Raw genomic sequence first — 22,896 nt, 5'->3', positions numbered from 1 at the left:
AAATTCCACAAGAGGCAGAGATTGGTTGCTCTCCTATTGTCACTGCTGTATTCTCAGCCCCTTGTGCAAGGCCTGGCACTAGGTGCTCAATAAATAGTGAACGAAATATGACTGAAAGAAGCGTAACCGTAAATTTTTGTCTCCCGGTTTCTTCAACCGAAAATATTTGAGTATTACCTCTGCCTGGCCAGTCTCTCCCGGTGGTTTCCAGAAGGGAACGCTATGGCAAGGGCCAGGAAAAGACAAACCGCACCGCGGACTGTCGGTTACGAGGATCAGCGAGACGAACTCGGCACCCCGCTCCCTCTCGCCAAAGCCTCACCTTTCTGCAGAGGCCGGGGGCTGCGCAGCGGCCTTCCGCCGGCCCCCACCCCGCCCGTCCCGGCCCAGCCCTGCTCCCGGCCGGGCCCGTCCCCTCCCCCGGGTCCGGCCCGGCGGCCCATCCCGACCTGCCCGGCCCATCCTGCACTCGCCCCTCTTCCGGAGCCCTTTTCCCGCCCCCACCCGGCCCTCGGTCGGGTCCGCCGCCTGCTCGGGGCTCGGCCGCGCCTGGGCTGGGAGGACAAAGAGGCGGAGCCTGGGCCCGGGAGGCGCGCAGCGCCGGGGCTGCCGGACAAAGAGCCGCCGCGGGACCCGGCGGTGGGACGGCCCTCGGCCCGGCCCCGCATCCGCGCCCTCGCGGAGCCCGGAGACGCCGGCTGCGCAGGTGAGCTGGGCCCGGCGAGGCCGCCGGGAGCGCGCAGGCCCTTCCCTCGGCCGCACGAGCGGGGCGCGCGAAGGACGCGGGCGCAGAGCTGGGCGAGGGAAGGCGCGTCCCGCGGGGCCTGGGCTCCAGGGAGCCGGCAGGTGGGGACGCAGGTGTCGGGGCCGCAGCGACCTTCCAGCGGGCTCGCCCCACCGTCCTCCTCGCGGAGCCTGCCCTCGCGCCGGGAGCTGGGCGAACCCAGCACCGGCCCCCGCGCGGTGCCGCGTCCTCGGCTCGCCTCGGGCACGCAGCCAAGGGGATTCTCCCGGGATGGGGCCGAAGGTTCGAAGTCTGACATGGCGTCCTGCCTTGTGCGCCGGCCCCGACGGCTGGAGGTGAAGGGTGTCGTGTGAAAGTAACCTGGCCTGCTGGGCCCCCAGCTCCCTGACCAAGTCTTTAAAAACTAGCTCTTAAAATCGCGCCTCAGAAGTGCTGGTGCTCTTTGGAGTAGCGGTTGCGGTTTTCCGGACCCTTTGCTATGCAGTGACGTTGGAAAACTGGGGAGAGGTCGGGTCTACGGTGGAGACCAGCAGTTTTCATTTGTAACGTGCAGCCGGTTGGGAATCGGGCTTACCCTGTTTAACCGCGGTGCTGTGCTACCTTCGCTCCCCAGACGCGCTGCTGCTGGACGGCCGGCGACTGAGCTGTTGACCCCACGTCTGTCCAGCCCCTTCCCCTGTCACCTGGAAAAGGTAAGGGCCCCGTTCCTCTGAGAATGGGTGTTGAATTATTCCCCTGTAATACGATTGCACTGCATATGATCCCACTACAGAGAAACTTTTTAGGACTGACCTCCTTTTGTTGTATTAGGATTTTGCACTTGAAAGTATTGTTTAAAATAAGGACACCACGTTCTGTGGAGGAAAAGTCTCGTTAGTTGCTAGTTTTATCTGTTCTACTCCTTGTTTGCAGATCCTCCTTCCCGTCAGTGTGCTCAGTCCCAAATCCCAAGTAGGGAAACCAGTATTTATCATTGACATCTGTCTAGAATCTTTGGTGTTTTGAACTCATAAATCATGCCGTTGTATTTTTTTTTTTAATAATATTGTCTTTTTGGTGAATGTTTATGCAGCTATTTAGGTTCCCATTCAACAGTTTCTGCACAAGTTGTTCCGTGACGTTAGTTACATCCTTCACAAGGTTTTTTGGGTTCACAAGGCATGAACATTCTCATTATTTCTGTTTTGGTTGTTCCATTTCCATTAATCTAGTTTTCCCAGCCGCCTTACATTCTCGTCTTTGTTTTGAAGTAATTGCTGATTGTTTGGTGATGTTCTCAGGAGCACGTTACTTACTGGTGATATTCTTTATCTTTTGAGCCAGTTTGTTATCCAGCTACAGGTGACCTCAGGGGTTAGTTTTGGTTCAGGCTTTGAAGAAGAGTGTCTCTAATGCTGCGTTGTTGTTAACAGCTCAGTGTAGGTACATGTTGGCACCTGATAGAGGTGAAGCGGTAAGGCTTAGGCCAGTGAGTGAGGAGATTTAGGAACCAGCGAGGAGGCCCAAGACAAGAACTGTGAAGCCAGAGGAAGCTTGGAGTAGAGTTTATTCTCTCCTCTCCTTTTGTGGTGAGGATGGTCCAGTGCTCAAGGCCACACTGCAAAAACTGTCAGCAGGAGGAAGGGGTGATGAGTGAGCTGCTTCTTAGAGGCCCTTGGGTATGATATCCTAGTTTTTCATGTTGGATATATAATACTTTTAAAAGCATAAAATTAAAAAAAATAATAATGATGTTAGCTAAAGCTGGTCTGTAAAATGGAACAAAAAGATTTGTTGAGTTTAGCTTTTGATTTTATACTCACAGGCTCATTAATCTTGAGGCCACTTGCAGACAGATACTCACATCATAATTGCATTTCCCCCGAAAGTTACTTCGGTGATTTTTTTTTTTCTGTTCGCTAAATTAGCAGCCTAGCAGTTTTATGAACTGTGTGCAAAAGAGTGTGTGTATATTAAAGAGAATTGTGAAGGTGGTGAACTGGTCTGTATTGGCAAATAAAAGTGGGAAGTGTGTGTGTTTATATATAATTCGGATTCAATAAAAATCAGAAAATAATAGCTTTTTTGCGGAATGAGAAAATAAGTCTTTTCCAAAGACCTTGAGCTTTACTTAACATTTAACACCTCAAATTAGAAAGATAATAGAGAAGAAAAGTTAGGGTTTAAAAAAGAAATTTGAGGAGTTTATATAAACTTTGATGTCAACATTTTTTCTCTAACTCATATTTACCCCACATTTTTAGTTTGCAGGGCTGCTTGGAGATGAGTGAACTAACAGTCATTTTTTAACAGCATGCTCTAAGTCCCTTAAAATTAGTGTGTCATTTGTTCTGCAACTTTATGGACATTTGGTGATGGAAGATAGAATAAAACAAGAGTGGCGAAGTTCTACTGTAAAGATCCAGGCCCTCCACTTTTATGTTGAGTGGTTTCAGATGCTGGCCGGTGATGGTTTTTTTTTTTTTTTTTAATAACTTTTATTAAGCTTCAAGTGAACGTTTACAAATCCAATCAGTCTGTCACATATAAGTTTACATACATCTCACTCCCGACTCCCATTTGCTCTCCCCCTCTTGAGTCAGCCCTTTCAGTCTCTCCTTTCTTGACAATTTTGCCGGCTTCCCTCTCTCTCTATCCTCCCATCCCCGCTCCAGACAAGAGTTGCCAACACAATCTCAAGTGTCCACCTGATATAATTAGCTCACTCTTCATCAGCGTCTCTCTCCCACCCGCTGACCAGTCCCTTTCATGTCTGATGAGTTGTCTTCGGGGATGGTTCCTGTCCTGTGTCAACTGAAGGTCTGGGGAGCATGGCCGCCGGGATTCCTCCAGTCTCAGTCAGACCATTAAGTTTGGTCTTTTTATGAGAATTTGGGGTCTGTATCCCACTGATCTCCTGCTCCCTCAGGGGTCCTCTGCTGTGCTCCCTGTCAGGGCAGTCATCGATTGTGGCCGGGCACCAACTAGTTCTTCTGGTCTCAGGATGATGTAGGTCTCTGGTTCATGTGGCCCTTTCTGTCTCTTGGGCTCTTAGTTGTCATGTGACCTTGGTGTTCTTCATTTTCCTTTGCTCCAGGTGGGTTGAGACCAATTGATGCATCTTAGATGGCCTCTTGTTAGCATTTAAGACCCCAGACGCCACATTTCAAAGTGGGATGCAGAATGATTTCATAATAGAATTATTTTGCCAATTGACTTAGAAGTCCCCTCAAACCATGTTCCCCAGACCCCCGCGCTTGCTCCGCTGACCTCTGAAGCATTCATTTTATCCCGGAAACTTCTTTGCTTTTGGTCCAGTCCAATTGAGCTGACCTTCCATGTATTGAGTGTTGTCTTTCCCTTCACCTAAAGCAGTTCTTATCTACTGATTAATCAATAAAAAACCCTCTCCCACCCTCCCTCCCTCCCCCCTTCGTAACCACAAAAGTATGTGTTCTTCTCAGGTTTACTATTTCTCAAGATCTTATAATAGTGGTCTTATACAATATTTGTCCTTTTGCCTCTGACTCATTTCGCTCAGCATAATGCCTTCCAGGTTCCTCCATGTTATGAAATGTTTCAGAGATTCGTCACTGTTCTTTATCGATGCGTAGTATTCCATTGTGTGAATATACCACAATTTATTTACCCATTCATCCGTTGATGGACACCTTGGTTGCTTCCAACTTTTTGCTATTGTAAACAGAGCTGCAATAAACATGGGTGTGCATATATCTGTTTGTATGAAGGCTCTTGTATCTCTAGGGTATATTCCTAGGAGTGGGATTTCTGGGTTGTATGGTAGTTCTATTTCTAACTGTTAAAGATAACGCCAGATAGATTTCCAAAGTGTTTGTACCATTTTACATTCCCACCAGCAGTGTATGAGAGTTCCAATCTCTCCGCAGCCTCTCCAACATTTATTATTTTGTGTTTTTTGGATTAATGCCAGCCTTGCTGGTGTGAGATGGAATCTCATCGTAGTTTTAATTTGCATTTCTCTAATGGCTAATGATCGAGAGCATTTTCTCATGTATCTGTTGGCTGCCTGAATATCTTCTTTAGTGAAATGTGTGTTCATATCCTTTGCCCACTTCTTGATTGGGTTGTTTGTCTTTTTGTGGTTGAGTTTTGACAGAATCATGTAGATTTTAGAGATCACGCGCTGGTCGGAGATGTCATAGCTGAAAATTCTTTCCCAGTCTGTAGGTGGTCTTTTTACTCTTTTGGAGAAGTCTTTGGATGAGCATAGGTGTTTGATTTTTAGGAGCTCCCAGTTATCGGGTTTCTCTTCATCATTTTTGGTAATGTTTTGTATTCTGTTTATACCTTGTATTAGGGCTCCTAGGGTTGTCCCAATTTTTTCTTCCATGATCTTTATCGTTTTAGTCTTTATGTTTAGGTCTTTGATCCACTTGGAGTTAGTTTTTGTGCATGGTGTGAGGTATGGGTCCTGTTTCATTTTTTTGCAAATGGATATCCAGTTATGCCAGCACCATTTGTTAAAAAGGCTATCTTTTCCCCAGTTAATTGACACTGGGCCTTTGTCAAATATCAGCTGCTCATACGTGGATGGATCTATGTCTGGGTTCTCAATTCTGTTCCATTGGTCTATGTGTCTGTTGTTGTACCAGTACCAGGCTGTTTTGACTACTGTGGCTGTATAATAGGTTCTGAAGTCGGGTAAGGTGAGGCCTCCCACTTTGTTCTTCTTTTTCAGTAGTGCTTTGCTTATCCGGGGCTTCTTTCCCTTCCATATGAAATTGGTGATTTGTTTCTCTATCCCCTTAAAATATGACATTGGAATTTGGATCGGAAGTGCGTTAAATGTATAGATGGCTTTTGGTAGAATAGACATTTTTACTATGTTAAGTCTTCCTATCCATGAGCAGGGTATGTTTTTCCACTTAAGTATGTCCTTTTGAATTTCTTGTAGTAGAGCTTTGTAGTTTTCTTTGTATAGGTCTTTTACATCCTTGGTAAGATTTATTCCTAAGTATCTTATCTTCTTGGGGGCTACTGTGAATGGTATTGATTTGGTTATTTCCTCTTTGGTGTTCTTTTTGTTGATGTAGAGGAATCCAAGTGATTTTTGTATGTTTATTTTATAACCTGAGACTCTGCCAAACTCTTCTATTAGTTTCAGTAGTTTTCTGGAGGATTCCTTAGGGTTTTCTGTGTATATAATCATGTCATCTGCAAATAGTGATAACTTTACTTATTCCTTGCCAATCCGGATACCTTTTATTTCTTTGTCTAGCCTAATTGCCCTGGCTAAGACTTCCAACATGATGTTGAATAAGAGCGGTGATAAAGGGCATCCTTGTCTGGTTCCCGTTCTCAAGGGAAATGCTTTCAGGTTCTCTCCATTTAGAGAGATATTGGCTGTTGGCTTTGCATAGATGCCCTTTATTATGTTGAGGAATTTTCCTTCAATTCCTATTTTGGTAAGAGTTTTTATCATAAATGGGTGTTGGACTTTGTCAAATGCCTTTTCTGCATCAATTGATAAGATCATGTGGTTTTTGTCTTTTGTTTTATTTATGTGATGGATTACATTAATGGTTTTTCTGATATTAAACCAGCCTTGCATACCTGGTATAAATCCCACTTGATCAGGGTGAATTATTTTTTTGATGTGTTGTTGGATTCTATTGGCTAGAATTTTGTTGAGGATTTTTGCATCAATGTTCATGAGGGATATAGGTCTATAATTTTCTTTTTTTGTAATGTCTTTACCTGGTTTTGGTATCAGGGAGATGGTGGCTTCATAGAATGAGTTGGGTAGTATTCCGTCATTTTCTATGCTTTGGAATACCTTTAGTAGTAGTGGTGTTAACTCTTCTCTGAAAGTTTGGTAGAACTCTGCAGTGAAGCCGTCTGGGCCAGGGCTTTTTTTTGTTGGGAGTTTTTTGATTACCGTTTCAATCTTTTTTTTTGTTATGGGTCTATTTAGTTGTTCTACTTCTGAATGTGTTAGTTTAGGTAGGTAGTGTTTTTCCAGGAATTCATCCATTTCTTCTAGGTTTTCAAATTTGTTAGAGTACAATTTTTCATAATAATCTGAAATGATTCTTTTAATTTCATTTGGTTTTGTTGTGATGTGGTCCTTCTCATTTCTTATTCGGGTTATTTGTTTCCTTTCCTGTTTTTCTTTAGTCAGTCTAGCCAGTGGTTTATCAATTTTGTTAATTTTTTCAAAGAACCAGCTTTTGGCTTTGTTAATTCTTTCAATTGTTTTTCTGTTCTCTAATTCATTTAGTTCAGCTCTAATTTTTATTATTTGTTTTCTTCTGGTGCCTGATGGATTCTTTTATTGCTCAGTTTCTATTTGTTCAAGTTGTAGGGACAGTTCTCTGATTTTGGCTCTTTCTTCTTTTTGTATGTGTGCATTTATTGATATAAATTGGCCTCTGAGCACTGCTTTTGCTGTGTCCCAGAGGTTTTGATAGGAAGTATTTTCATTCTCGTTGCTTTCTATGAATTTCCTTATTCCCTCCTTAATGTCTTCTATAACCCAGTCTTTTTTCAGAAGGGTGTTGTTCATTTTCCAATATTTGATTTCTTTTCCCTAGTTTTTCTGTTATTGATCTCTAGTTTTATTGCCTTGTGGTCTGAGAAGATGCTTTGTAATATTTCGATGTTTTGGACTCTGCAAAGGTTTGTTTTATGACCTAATATGTGGTCTATTCTAGAGAATGTTCCATGTGCGCTAGAAAAAAAAGTATATTTTGCAGCAGTTGGGTGGAGAGTTCTGTATAAGTCAATGAGGTCAAGTTGGTTGATTGTTGTAATTAGATCTTCCGTGTCTCTGTTGAGCTTCTTACTGGATGTCCTGTCCTTCTCCGAAAGTGGTGTGTTGAAATCTCCTACTATAATTGTGGAGGTATCTATCTCGCTTTTCAATTCTGTTAAAATTTGATTTATGTATCTTGCAGCCCTGTCATTGGGTGCATAAATATTTAATATGGTTATGTCTTCCTGATCAATTGTCCCTTTTATCATTATATAGTGTCCTTCTTTATCCTTTGATTTAAGTCTAAAGTCTATTTTGTCAGAAATTAATATTGCTACTCCTCTTCTTTTTTGCTTATTGTTTGCTTGATATACTTTTTTCCATCCTTTGAGTTTTAGTTTGTTTGTGTCTCTAAGTCTAAGGTGTGTCTCTTGTAGGCAGCATATAGATGGATCGTGTTTCTTTATCCAGTCTGTGACTCTCTGTCTCTTTATTGGTGCATTTAGTCCATTTACATTCAGGGTAATTATAGATAAATAAGTTTTTAGTGCTGTCATTTTGATGCCTTTTCATGTGTGTTGTTGACAATTTCATTTTTCCACATACTTTTTTTGTGCTGAGGCGTTTTTCTTAGTAAATTGTGAGATCCTCATTTTCATAGTGCTTGACTTTATGTTAGTTGAGTCGTTACGTTTTTCTTGGTTTTTATCTTGAGTTATAGAGTTGTTATACCTTTTTGTGGTTACCTTATTATTTACCCCTATTTTTCTAAGTAAAAACCTAACTTGTATTGTTCTATATCGCCTTGTATCACTCTCCATATGGCAGTTCAATGCCTCCTGTATTTAGTCCCTCTTTTTGATTATTGTGATCTTTTACCTATTGACTTCCATGATTCCCTGTTATGTGTATTTTTTTTTTAATTAATCTTAATTTGTTTTTGTGATTTCCCTATTTGAGTTGATATCAGGACGTTCTGTTTTGTGACCTTGTGTTGTGCTGATATCTGATATTATTGGTTCTCTGACCAAACAATATCCTTTAGTATTTCTTGTAGCTTTGGTTTGGTTTTTGCAAATTCTCTAAACTTGTGTTTATCTGTAAATATCTTAATTTCTCCTTCATATTTCAGAGAGAGTTTTGCTGGATATATGATCCTTGGCTGGCAGTTTTTCTCCTTCAGTGCTCTGTATACGTCGTCCCATTCCCTTCTTGCCTGCATGGTTTCTGCTGAGTAGTCAGAACATATTCTTACTGATTCTCCCTTGAAGGAAACCTTTCTTTTCTCCCTAGCTGCTTTTAAAATTTTCTGTTTATCTTTGGTTTTGGTGAGTTTGATGATAATATGTCTTGGTGTTTTTCTTTTTGGATCAATCTTAAATGGGGTTCGATGAGCATCTTGGATAGATATCCTTTCGTCTTTCATGATGTCAGGGAAGTTTTCTGTCAGGAGTTCTTCAACTATTTTCTCTGTGTTTTCTGTCCCCCCTCCCTGTTCTGGTACTCCAATCACCCGCAGGTTATCCTTCTTGATAGAGTCCCACATAATTCTTAGGGTTTCTTCATTTTTTTTAATTCTTTTATCTGATTTTTTTTTCAGCTATGTTGGTGTTGATTCCCTGGTCCTCCAGATGTCCCAGTCTGCATTCTAATTGCTCGAGTCTGCTCCTCTGACTTCCTAGTGCATTGTCTAATTCTGTAATTTTATTGTTAATCTTTTGGATTTCTACATGTTGTCTCTCTATGGATTCTTGCAACTTATTAATTTTTCCAGTATGTTCTTGAATAATCTTTTTGAGTTCTTCAACAGTTTTATCAGTGTGTTCCATGGCTTTTTCTGCAGTTATCCTAATTTCATTTGTGATATCATTAAGCATTCTGTAAATTAGTTTTTTATATTCTGTATCTGATAATTCCAAGATTGTATCTTCATTTGGGAAAGATTTTGGTTCTTTTGTTTGGGGGGTTGGAGAAGCTGTCATGGTCTGCTTCTTTAAGTGGTTTGATATGGATTGTTGTCTCCGAGGCATCACTGGGAAACTAGTTTTTCCAGAAAATCCACTAAAAAAAAATGCAGTCAGATCCCTATCAGAGTTCTCCCTCTGGCTCAGGCTATTCAGATGTTAATGAAGCTGCCTGGGGAGGGTGGGGGAGGGAACAGAGAGATAGGAGAGTAGCACCTCAGAATATAGCCAGAGTTGCTTGTCTTGCTTGGAATGACTATTATATCTGAGATTCCCGCGGGCGCGTCGCCTGTGTGTGCTGGCTGTGTGGAGATTGCCCCCGGGGGGTCTGGCCCGCTGGAGTCACGGTCAGATCCTCTGCTTCCAGCCCCACGCCCAGCGTCGAGGCTCCCCTACTGGGACGGTGCACTCTCGACTCCAAAATCAGTCGCTGCCTCCCGGGGACTTCTCGTCCCTCCAGCCACGTGGCCCTGCCGCCCCCGAGAACCAGTTGGGCCTCCTCCCGGGGTTAGTTCAGATGGGTGGAGCAGGTCCCCGTGCTTGTGCCGTGACCGAGTGTCCCGGCTGGGACGCTGTTCTCCCTGCTCCAATACCAGCCGCTGCCTCCCAGGGACTTCTCCTGCCGGCTGCGTCCCACGCCGCCCGCGCGACCCGGCTGGTCCCCTTCCCGGGGTTAGTTCAGGGGGGTGGAGCAACTCTCCGTGTTTATGCCGTACCTGCGTCCAGTCCAAATCCCTGCGGGACGGTCCCCCGGCTCGGACGCTGCTCTTTCTGCTCCAAGACCAGTCACTGCCTCCCAGGGACTTCTCCTACCGGCTGCATCCCACGCCGCCCATGGAACCGGCTGGTCCCCCTCCCGGGGTTAGTTCAGGGGGGTGGAGCCGCTCTCTGTGCTTGTGCTGTACCTGACTGGTACGCTGGCTCCAGGCTCTGGAAACAATCGCTGCTTCCCCGTATTAGTTCGTTCTCCATCTCTAAATCTGTGTTTGTTGTTCAGGGTTCGTAGATTGTTATGTATGTGATCGATTCACTTGTTTTTCCGTGTCTTTGTTGTAAGAGGGATCTGAGGTAGCGTGTGCCTAGTCCGCCATCTTGGCTCCGCCCCCCGGTGATGGTTTTTTGTTTTTTTTTTTAAGATTGCACATACAGTGACATTTAAGACTGGAAATATGTGAGTTTCTTCTGACCATATATTTTTCTACCTTGGACACTTAACCTTTAGATCTTGCCATCAACTGGTGCCTGCTAGATGTCCTCAGGAAAGATCTAGAAATAGGAGGCAAAAACTAGAGCAGTGCCCTGGTCTCATACCTTAACTGGAATTTTCCAAGGTGGAGTCAAGGGTGTTGGGTGGCTGTATAAGGAGAAGGAATCTTGCCCTCCAGCCTGGAAGGGTACCTCTAGCACCACACACTTCACTCCCTAATTCTGGGGTCATTCAGTGAAAAAAAAGAATGAATGGCAGCAGCCATAACTGGACTCTAGGTTAGAACTTAGCTTACTCCTTGGTTTTAGGTACAAATTAGACATTCAGGCTGAAGGCCAGAGATTTGGTTAATCACTAGCGGAAGACCAGAACTTTGGGTCATACTTTACCTGGAGCTGTTTGAAGGGTGGTGGTAGTAGAAGGCTTTCCTTTCCCCATCTTTGGGGCAACCTTGAGCTTCCTGGTGAGAACTCTCCACCGAAGGATTCTGTCTTCATTTGCGACTACGGGACTGAGGACTCTTTTCAAGCCTGTTCCGTTACTTTTACTCTTTTTTTTTAATTTAAAGTTGGAGCGTGGATGTGGTGCAGCCTGGTTGTTCTTTTCTGTCTCTCTGAAACACGGGTTGAGATTTAGATTTAGAGGAATAATGGTGACCCTCATCCCATGAGGCTTTCTTAATCCCTGAAGACTGGCATATCCTCTCTCTCGAGTTTAAATCAATTGTTAGTTTCTCAAATAAATGTAAGTGTATCCAGAATGTGCTGAGGACCAGGGCATCATCAGGAAACTTGTTAGAAATTCATATTTTTAGGTTCTCCCCAGACCTGCTGAATCAATAACCAGGGGTGTGGGGTCTGAAAAGCACTGGTATATACCAGTGAATTGACTTATTTTATGTCTCATGAGGGGAAACTGCAAATCCATTTGTGATGTGATGTCTTCTTTTATATCCCAGTTCCTTTATTTTGGAATCTGCTTTGGCTAATAAGTTAAAATTTTAGTATGTTGGTTCTGGGGGAAAAGAGACGGAAACCAAAGACTCAGAGAAAAAACTAGTCTATAGGACAGTCTACACAAACCACGGCCTTATCTATCCTGAGACCAAAAGAACTAGATGGTGCCTAGCTACTCCTACTGACTGTTCTAATCAAGGTCACAATAGAATGGACCCTGATAGAGTGGGAGAAAAATGTGGAACAGAACCTCAAATTCCTTTAAGAAGAAGAAGAAAAAAAAAAAGACCTGCTGGACTGCTTGAGACTTGAGGACTCCCTGAGACAATTGCCCAGAGATATGCCTCAAACCTTGAACCAAAACTAACCTGAGGCCACCTTGTAGCTAAATAACAAATTAGCTCAAAAAATAATGAATATTATCCATAATACTGTGTTCCTTTAAAAAATCACCTACATGAGACCAAACAGTCAACAATTACTTTAAAACGAAGGTGAAACTGTAAAGGGGCACGGAAACTACATTAATGGGAATGAAACAGCCAGAATGGAAATGAGAATGTTCACACGCTGTGCAGAATGTAACCAATGTCACTGGAAAAACTGTAAAAACTGTTGAATGGGAGCATAAACTTCACCAAAAACACAATAAAGTATTTAAAAATTTTTTTAGTATGTAGGAGTTTTCTCAGGAGCCCTGGTGGTGCAGTGGTTAAAAGCGCTCAGCTGCTAACCAAAAGGTCACCATTTCAAATCCACCAGCAACCCCGTGGGAGAAAGGTGTGAGAGTCTGCTTCCGTGAAGACTTAGTCTTGGAAGCCTTATGGGTTGCTGTGAATCGTAATTGACTTGACGGCAGTGGGTTTTGGGTTCAGGAGTTTCTCAAAGTGGTCATTGCTTTTATTCCTTTTTTTATGGTTTTAACTGCATTTTTTTTTTCTTTTTTGTGGTAAATGTGTATATAACAAATCATTTGCCTTTTCAACCTTTTTGGACGTGTAGTTCAATGATATTAGTTTATTGTGTTGTTCTGCCATTAACATTATCCCTTTCCATATTTTCCCATCACGCTTAACAAAACTCAGTGTCCCTGTGGTACAGTGAATTGCTTTTATATGGCCATTCTAGCCATGGTCTTGTAGCTTCCATGAAATGATTCATTAGGACTATGCAAATAAGTGTGTAAGATTCTTGCCAGGATTGGCTGGGATATGAAATAAGGCGACTGTGGCCTACCAAGGAGTTGGTCAGTTTTGCCATCCTGCTGGGCTTATAAAGGGCCAATCCCAGAGGTTGAGGGGGGCAAACCTTATTATCATTAAGTATGTTGTTTGGACCCAAGGCCCCTTTGCTAAGGACCCCTTAGACCCAGAAGACAGACTTGTAACACTGGAAAGTTGTGACACTGGAGGTAGCAGCAGCATGGGACAGGCAGACAGCTGCACTTGGCTGGCCAACCCACAGAGCAAGAGAGCTGAGTGCCTTCAGGCGGGAGGCTTCCTGGTGGAGTGGGGTTCCTTGGGGGCACTTTCCAGTGGAGCTAAAGAAAGAGCTGTAACACTTGCCCAGCAGGACACGGGCCAGGCCCCAAGTGGGCGTGGCAGGAGCAGCCAAATCAAAGAACTCTATGCCGAGTTGTTCCTGTTGCTTCTAAGTTGATCCTAATCCTGAATTGTAACCTGTTACTTACCTAATAAGCCTCATAATGATGAGTAAGGTCTGTGAGTTATGTGTGGCCCTTGTAGCAAATTATCGAACCCAGCAGAGAAGTAGAGTGTGCCGTGGGGAGGACATAGGGTGTCGGAATAGGTAAAAAGGCTGGCAAGCGGAGGCATGCCTGACTTCCACCTCGCTGGCGTCGCTTTTGGGTTGATGCTGAACTAGATTCTCTCCCCTCCTCCTGAAGTTAGACGAGGCCTGACACCACCCCAGTTTACAGGCCCCTGAGCAGTGAGTCCCCCTTTCCCCTCCTTCCCTCCCACCCCTGGTAACCACTGGTAAACTTTGGCCTCTATATGCTTGCCTACCCTAGATATTTCATGTAAGTGAAATCATACAATACATGTCCCTTTGTGACACTTCACCTGGCATGTTTTCAAGGGTCATCTATGCTGTAGCACGTATCAGGACTTCGTTTCTCTTTATGGCTAGTAATCCATTGTATGTATGCACCACGTTTTATTTATTCATTCATTTGTTGGTTGGCATTTAGTTTGTTTCCGCCTTTTGGCTGTTGTGAATAGTGCTGCACTGGACATGGGTGTATTTCTTTGCACTCCTGCTTTCAGTTCTTTTGGGTGTATACCTAAGAGTGGAATAGCTGGATCATATGGTTTTTTTTTTATGGGTATACTATGTTTAACTTTTTGAGGAGCTGCCAGGCTTTTCCACAGTGGTTGTGCCCTTTCCCAGTTCCACCAACAGTGAGTGAGGTTCCAGTTTCTCCACACTCATTTTTTTCATCGTAACAGTTTTAATAGACGTGAAGTGATATGTCAGCATGTTTGTGTTTTGTTTTAAATTGTGGTTAAAATATGCATAACAAAACGTATGCTTCCTTCAACAATTTCTACATGTACAATTCAGTGATGTTCTTCAGGTAGTGCAACCATTCTTGCTGTCCTTTTCCAAATCGTTCTACCACCATTAACAAAATGAAAAACAAAAACAAAAACACTTTTCCCCTCCCTCCCACCCAGGTAATAACTAATAATCTTTGGTTTCTTTATATTTGCTTATTTCATATAAGTAAGATCGTATAGTATTTGTCCTTTTGGGTCTGACTTATTTCAGTCAGCGTGATGTTTTCAAGTGTCATCCATGTTGTATGTATCAGGACTTCATCTGTCTGTATTGCTAAGCAGTATTCCGTTGTGTGTATATACCACATTTTGTTAACCCATTCATCTGTTGGTGGACATTCCATCGTTTTCATCTTCTGACTCTTGTGAAAAGTGCAGCAGTGAACATTGGTGTACAGGCTTCTATTGTGTTCCTGCTTTCACTTCTTCTGACTATGCATCTAGGGTTGTGATGGCTGGATCTTATGGCAGTTCTGTGTTCAACTTTTTGAGGAACCGCCAAACTATTTTCCACAGTGGCAGCACCATTTTATATTTCCACCAGCAATGGATGAGGGTTTGTTTCTTCACAACCTTGCCAACACCTGTTTTCTTCCTTTTTTTTCGATCATTGCCATTCTAATAGGGGTGAGGTGGTACCTCATTATAGCTTTGATTTGCATCTCTAATGGCTAATGAGGAGTCTGTAGGTGGTGCACGTGGGTAGTGCTTGACTACTAGCCGAAAGATTGGTGGTTTGAACTCACCCAGAGGAACACTGGGGGATAGGCCTGGCGATCTGCTTCCAGTAGATACTATACAACGAGCTAAGAGGTAGAACAGAAGCACTAAAGACATTATTAGGCCAATTAACTGGGGTGCCCCTTGAAACTATGACTTTAAACATCCAAACCAATGAACTAGATCCCATGAGGTGTTTGGTTGTATATGAGCAGCCTCAGCAGCTACTCTTTTTTTGTTGTTATTATATATATATCTGTCGTGGACTGAATTGTGCCCCCCAAAAATACGTGTCAACTTGGCTAGGTCATGATTCCCAGTATTGTGTGGTTATCCACCATTTTGTCATCTGATACGATTTTCCTATGTGATATAAATCCTGCCTTTATGATGTTAATGAGGCAGGACTCAATCTGCAAGATGAGGTTGTGTTTGAAGTCAGGCTCTTTTGAGAGATAAAGAGAGAAGCTGGCAGAGAGACGGGGGACCTCATACCACCAAGAAAGCAATGCTGGAAGTAGAGTGCCTCCTGTGGACCTGAGGCCCCTGTGCTGAGAAGCTCCTCTACCAGTGGAAGGTTGATGATAAGGACCTTCCGCCAGAGCCGCCAGAGAGAGAAACCTTTCTCTGGAGCCAATGCCCTGAATTCAGACTTCTAGCCTACTGGACTTTGTGAGAATAAATTTCTCTTTGTTAAAGCCATCCACTTGTGGTATTTCTGTTATAGCAGCACTAGATAACCAAGACAATATCTATTACACAGATTTTGCCAATTCAACTTTCTACAGGTGTGCAACTTACTGACAGCAATTATAACAATCAGCTATGCAAGCCTGCCCTTAATCAGTGTGATTTTTCCATCACCGTTAGCCCCTTTCCCCCTCCCTCCTGCCCCTGGTAACCACTAATAAACTTTGGTCTCTGTACATTTGCCTTTTCTTGTCTTTTTATACAAGTGAGGTCATACAATATTTGTCCTTTGAGATTAGCTTATTTCGCTCAGCATAGTGTCTTCAAGCTCCATCCATTCTGTACCGTGTATCCAGACTTCATTTCTCCTACTGGCAGTGGTATTCCATTGTGTCTGTGAACCTCAATTTTGTTTATCCAGTCACCTCTTGATGGGCATTTCGGCCTTTTTTATTGTGAATAGTGCTGCAGTGAACATTGGTGTACAAGTCTCTTTTTGAGTCTCTGCTTTCAAGTCTTTGGGGTATATACATAGGAATAGAATTGCTGGGTTATATGGTAGTTCTGTTTTTAGTTATTCAAGGAACTGGCACACAGTTTTGGCAGGACCATTTCACATTCTCACCAGCAACGGAAGAGGGTTCCAATTTCCCTACATCCTTGCCGACATTTGTTATTTTCTTTCCTTTTTTTTTAATCATCTTAGCCATCCTAGTACGAGGGAAATGGTATCTCATTGTGGTTTTGATTTGCATCTCTCTGATGGCTAGTGAAGTTAAGCATCTTTTCATAGCCATTTGAACGTCCTTTTTGGTGAAATGTCTAGTCAAGTCCTTTGCCCTTTTTATGTGACTGAGTTATTTGTCTTTTTTTTGTTTGTTAAATTGTGGAAATTTTGTATTTATTTTGGTTTTTAGATTCTTGTTGGATATATAGTTTCTGAAGATATTCTCCCAGCCAATAGCTTGTCTTTTCATTTTTTTGGGTAAAGTCTTTCGATGAACAAAAGTTTTTAATTTTTATGAGGTCCCATTTTTTTTATCTTTTGCAGTTTGTACTTTTGTTATTATATTGGATAATCCATTGTTGAAAGCTAGGCCTGACATTGTCCCTGCTTGTTCTTCTAAGAATTTTATGATTTGGGTTTGCACATTTAGGCCCTTTTGAATTTGTTTTTGTGTATGGTGTGAGAGGCATGAATCGTGTTTCTTTTTTCTGTGTGTGGAAGTCCATTTTCCCAACACCATTTACTGAAGAGACTCTTCTTTTCCATCAAGTGGACTTAGTACCCTTGTCAAAAATCAGTTGACCATAGATACGTGGGTTTATTTCTGGACTCTCAATTTCACTGTCCTTTTAATTTGTAGCTCCCTAATGGCTAATGAGCAGACCTGGTGCTGCAGTGGTTAAGTGCTCAGCTGTTAACTGAAAGGTCAGCCGTTCTAGCCCATCAGCCACTCCTTGGGAGAAAGATGTGGCAGTCTGCTTCCGGAAATATTACAGCCTTGGAAACCCTTTGGGGCAGTTCTGTTCTGTCCTACAGGGACACTACGAGTCGGGATCAACTCAAAGGCAGTGGGTTAATGGCTAACAAGAGAAGCCCTAGTGGCACAGTGGCTAAGGTCTTGGCTGCTAACCAAAAGGTTGGCGGTTCAAACCCACCAGCTGCTTCATGGGAGAAAGATGTTAGAGTCTGGTCCCGTAAAGAGTATAGCCTTGGAAACCCTATGGGACAGATCTGCTGTGTTCTATAGGGTTGCTATGAGTTGGAATTGACTCGATGGCAGCAGGTTTGGTTTGGTTTTGGAATGGCTAATGAAGGCCGCTGGATGGTGCAAACGGTTTGCACTCAACTGTTAACCTAAAGGTTGGCAGTTTGAACCCAACAAGCAGCACCGTTGAACAAAGGCTCAGCAACGTGCTTCCATACAGATTATAGCCAAGAAAACCCTATGGAACAGTCGTACTCTCTAACGTGTTGGAGTGCCATGAGTCAGAACCAACTCAGTGGCAACAGGTTTTTGTTTTGTTTTTTTAAATGACCATTGATGTTGAGCATCTTTACATGTGCTTTTTGGCCATTTGCATTACTTCTTTGGTGAAATGTCTCTTCAAGTCTTTTGCCTATTTTTTGCTGTTAAGTTGTAAGAGATTTTTATATATTTGAATAGTAAACCCTTCTCAGACACCAGTGTTCGTTGCAGCAGTATTCACAATAGCTAAAAGGTGGAAACAACTAAAAGCCCACAACGGGTGAATGGGTAAACAAAATGCGGTATATACATACAACGGAATATTACGCAGCAATGAAGAGGAATAAAGTTACGATGCGTGCCACAACATGGATTAATCTAGAAAACATTGTGCTGAGTGAAAAAAGTGAAAAAAATCAGTCAAAAAAGGACAATTACTGTAGGATGTCACTTCTATGAAATAAGATAATATTAGTCGATTCTGACTCATAGCGACCCTATAGGACAGCATAGAACTGCCCCATAGAGTTTCCAGGGAGCGCCTGGCAGATTTGAACTGCTGACCTTTAGGTTAGCAGCTGTAGCACTTAACCACTACACCACTAGGGTTTCCATTAAAATAATATATAAATATAAAAAAAATTTTTTTTTAGAAACCAAAAATTATTAGTGGTTACTACCAGGTAAGAAGGTGGGAAAAAGAGGGACTTTTACTTTAGGGTGCATTGAATGTATGTTCCTGGTGTTGGGTTAATTTGGAAGAAGATAGTGAGATGGTCACACAGCTTGAAGAAGGTAATCGGTGTCACTATTGTATGTGTAGAAATTGCTGAATTACACGTTTTGTTGTTTATATTTTCACCACCACAACAAAAAAAAAACCTTTTCAGGTACATGGATTCCCAAAATTTTCTCCCAATCTGTAGCTCATCTCTTCACTTTATTGATAAAGTCTTTTAATGAAGAAAAGTTTTTAATTTTGTTGAGGTCCTGTTTATCTGTTTTGTCTTTTGTTGCTTGTGCTTTGTGGTCATATCTAAGAATCCATTGTTAAAAACTAGGTCCTGAACCATTACCCCTGTGTTTTCTTCTAAGAGTTTTATGATTTCAGATCTCCCACTTAGGTCTTTGATACATTTTGAGTTAGTTTCGTATGTGGTGTGGGATATGGGTCCAGGTTCAGTCTTTTGTTTGCGGAAATTCATTTGTCCCAGTGCCATTTATTGAAGAGACAAATCTTTACCCATTGCATGGACTTAGCACCCTTATCAAAAATCAGTTGACCCTAGATGTATGGGTTTATTTCTGGGCTCTCAATTCTGTTCCATTGATCTATCTCTATCATCGTACCAGTACCAGACTGTTTTGATTACTATGTTGTTGATGTGTTCCATTAAGTCGATTCTGACTCATAGCGACCTTGTGTGACAGAGTAGAACTGCCCCGTAGGGTTTCTTAGGCTGTAATCTTTATGCGAGTAGATCCGAAGGACTCCCTTTAATATTTCTTGTAATTTTGGTCTGGTTTTTACAGATTCTCTTTATTTCTGTTTGTCTGGAAATGACCTAATTTTGCCATCATATTTGAGAGACAGTTTTGTTGGATATATAATTCTTGGTTGGCAATGTTTTTCCTTCATTGCCTTTTTGCCTGCATGGTTTTTGCTGAGTATCCTGAGCTTAGTCTTATTGGTTCTTCCTTGTAGGTTACTTTGCATTTATCCCTAGTCATTCTCAGGATTCTTTCTTTGTCTTTGGTTTTGGCAAGTTTGGTTGTGATATGTCTTGGTGACTTTCTTTTGGGGCCTGTCCTGTATGAAGTTCGTTGAGTTTCTGGGATAGATATTTTCTCATCTTTCATGATCTTAGGGAAGTTTTCTACCAGCAAATCTTCAACAGTTCTCTGTGTGTTTTCTTTTATCCCCCCCAATCTGGTACTCTGATCGCTCGTGGGTTTTTCCTCTTCAGAGCATCCCACATAAATCTGAGGCTTCCTTCATTTTTTTCCTGAATTTTCCTCAGGCAAATTGATGTCAAGGGACTGACCTTCAGTCTCACTCTGACTTCCATTGTCTCAATTCTGCTCCTATGACCTTCTATTGAGTTGTCTAATTCTGAAATTTTATTGTTAATCTTTTGAATTTCTAGTTGCTGCTCCTGTGTGGTTTCCAGCAGCCTGTTAATTGTTGTTTCGTTCTTGTATTGTTTTTTCTGAATTCTTCTATTGCTTTGTGTTCCTTGGTTTGGTCTGTGTTTTGCCTGATCTCCTTCTTGTTCTCTTGGAGACCTCTGTGTGCTAGTCTTGAATTCTTTATCATATAGTTCTATTGCTTTATCTCACTCCAGAAGGTTTTCTGGCTCTTTATTTTGGTTGCTTGCACCAGCCATCTTGTCCTGCTTCTTTACGTGGTTTGATACTGACTTTTGTCTCGGAGGCATTAGTAAGTTACTGTATTTATTTATTGCATTTTTGTTTACCGTGTCCTATATTTTTGTTTTGTTTCATTTTGATATGTCCAAGTAAGCTGGGCATGTGTGCTACTTTGGTCATTGGCGTCACTGAAGTTCTCACGTCCTATCTCCGGGTGGTTAGAGCAGCTACTAGGTATGTGAGCCAATTTCACTGTTCTTGGATGTAGGCAAAGATTTTTGGTGATGTGTGGATCTGCCTGCTGGTTACCTGGCTGAGGGTGCAGAGGTTGTTCTCCCTGGTCGTTGGGTTGGGTGTTGTGTGTGTACTCTCCCACTTAACGGTTTGGGACGCAGGTGCCCAGGTCTTTGGTCACCAAGTGTGTGGTGTGGAGACTTTCATCTACAGTCCTAGTTGGGTAGGGCTGTGTGGGGGTGTCTGGAGCAGGCTCTCTGGTTGCAGTGGGGGATGATATGAGAGGCAAGGGAAGGCACTATTGGCTGCCCCTGGGTTCCCAGATGGAGGGCGTGCCCCTGTCCATTAGAGCATGTAGTGGGCATGTTAGTGCAGGTGGTTATTGGGTACCTGACGCCATTGGCTGGAGAGGTTGGGAGGCATCACTAATTCTCAGGCCCCTGTCATGGTTGGCTTGATGAAGGGGTTGGTACTGCCAGCCCTCAGGTCCCCATTTGAGTGGGCGAAGCCCCTTCTTAGGGGGCAGGGCAGTGTCAATTGTCACAAATCTGCAGCTCCCCCTGGCTGCTGGACATGAAAATGGGCTTCAGGTGTATGTCCTGCCCATTTTACCCTAATGAGGGTGTGCAGTGTTGATTGCCTGCAGGGCACTGGGACAGGGGTGAAGGGCTGATGAAGGCTCTGCAAGTCTGTGGATCCCCTATGCCCACAGCTGCACCAAGGAGCAGGTACCTCCGGACCCAGGATAGGAGGTGTGACATTGTTGGATGCCATGGGACTGGTGTTGGAGTAGGGAGGGGGATGGGTGTGGGGAAGGGAGTGCTCCTTGGCTGTGGGGAAAGGAGTGCTCCTTGGCTGTGGAGCTCTTGTGGGACAAGGGTTATGGTACTCGAGGTGGTTTGGAAGCTTGCACTTAACTTTCGCAGCTCTGGCGTCACTCCTGTTTGGTCCTGGGGGTGCGTGCAGATTCACTGCTGCTTGGCTGTACCAAATGGGGTGGGTTTTGGCTTGGGATGTTGCTGCTTGCCTCAGCCTGTGTGCACTGAGCATATTCAGCTAGCAGAACTCTGCCTGTTTCTTTTTAATTCTTTCCTTTTTTTTAAATTGTGATATATGTATATACGTGTGTGTGTGTACATGTATCAAAAACTCATTGCCATCAAGTCGATTCTGACTCACAGCAACCCTGTAGGGCAGAGTAGAAGTGCCTCATGGTGTTTCCAAAGTGGTAATCTTTATGGAAGCAGACTGTCACATCCTTCTTCTGCGGAGCGGCTGGTGCGTTAGAACTGCCTACCTTTCGGTTAGTAGTAGAACTATTCACCACTGCACCACCAGGACTCCTATATGTAAATATAAACATCTGCCATTTCAACGTTTTTGTGTGTACGATTTGGTGACCTTACTTATGTTCATCGTGTTGTACGTCCATCACCACCATCTCCCTCCAAAGTTTTCCATCACCCTTAACAGAAACTCCGTGTCCTCTAAGCAACACTTCCTCTCTTCCCTGCCCACCTCCCCCTTATAACCACTGATAAACTTTGATCTCTATACATTTGCCAATTCTAGGTGTTTCATATTAGTGGGATCACACGCTAGTTGTCCTTTTGTGACTGACTTATTTCACTCAGCATAATGCGTTCAGGGTTCATTCATGTCGTATCAGGTATCAGGACTTCATTATCCTTATGGCTGAGTAATATTCCATTGTATGTGTATACCACATTTATCCATTCATCTGTTGGTGAATGTTTAGGTTGTTCCCATCTTCAGGCTGTTGTTAATAGTGCTACAATGATTATCGGTGTACAGATATTTGTTCACATTCCTGCTTTCAAGTCCTTTGTGTGTATACCTAGGAATAGAATTGCAGGGTCATATAGTTCTATGGATTGAATATGTGTTATGAACCCTAACATATATGCCTGTGGTTATAATCCCATTTGGAAATGGATTGTCTTTGTTACGTTAATGAGGCAGGATTAGTATAGGGTGTGTTTTGAGTTGATCTCTTTTGAGATAGAAAAGCGATTAAACGAGCAAGCTAAGAAGCAGAGGTGGGCAAAGATTGACGCAGAGCTACATGGAGATCTCCAAGGAACCAGGAAACAAGCTGAAGAGACAAAGACTTTCCCTGAGAGCTGGCAGAGGGAGAAAGCCTTCCCCTAGAGCTGGCACTCAGAATTCGGACTTCTTGCCTCCTAAACTACAAGAAAACAAGCTTCTGTTTGTGGTATTTCTGTTATAGCAGCACTCGGTAACTAAGACATACGGTTATCCTATGTTTAGCTTTTTGAGGAACCTCCAAACTGTTTCCCACAGTGGCTGTGCCATTTTCTGTATCCTCACCAAAAATGGATGAGGATTTTTTAATTTCTTCACATCCAGGCTGACACCTTTTTTTTTTCTGTTTTTCTGATCATAGCCATCCCAGTAGGGTGAAGTGGCAGCTCATGGTTGTTTTGATTTCTATTTCCCTAATGACTAAGGAAAGAGCCCTGATGGCACAATGGCTGGGCACTAGGCTGCTAACTGAAAGGTTGGCAGTTTGAACCCACATAGTGGCTCCACAGGAGAAAGACCTGGCAATCTGCTTCCAAAAGAATACAGCCTAGAAGACCTGATAGGGCAATTCTACTTTGTCACGTGGGGTCTCTATGCGTTAAAATCAGCTCAAGGGCACCCAGCAAGAATAACAACAATAACTAATGACATTTGAGCATCTTTTCATGTGTTT

At 43.0% G+C, this 22,896-nt stretch overlaps 1 protein-coding gene across 5 annotated transcripts in view; it reads left to right on the top strand.

The window, feature by feature from the left end:
* The first annotated feature begins 439 nt into the window (after positions 1 to 439).
* NINL (ninein like) overlaps positions 440 to 22,896 on the top strand; it is a 238,932-nt gene continuing 216,475 nt past the window's right edge. For 4 of the 5 annotated variants that reach the window (XM_049869353.1, XM_049869352.1, XM_049869356.1 and 1 more), the window contains exons 1-2: positions 442 to 706; positions 1,359 to 1,437. The gene's annotated coding sequence lies outside the window, so the exon portion shown is untranslated. Of the gene's footprint in view, positions 707 to 1,358; positions 1,438 to 22,896 lie in introns of all 5 variants that reach the window. The other variant, XM_049869354.1, reaches the window with a different exon arrangement.

The sequence above is a fragment of the Elephas maximus genome, chromosome 25 (genome assembly GCF_024166365.1).
Source record: "Elephas maximus indicus isolate mEleMax1 chromosome 25, mEleMax1 primary haplotype, whole genome shotgun sequence".
Classification (NCBI taxonomy): Eukaryota; Metazoa; Chordata; class Mammalia; order Proboscidea; family Elephantidae; genus Elephas; species Elephas maximus.
This window is presented reverse-complemented; position numbering and strand designations above follow the sequence as displayed.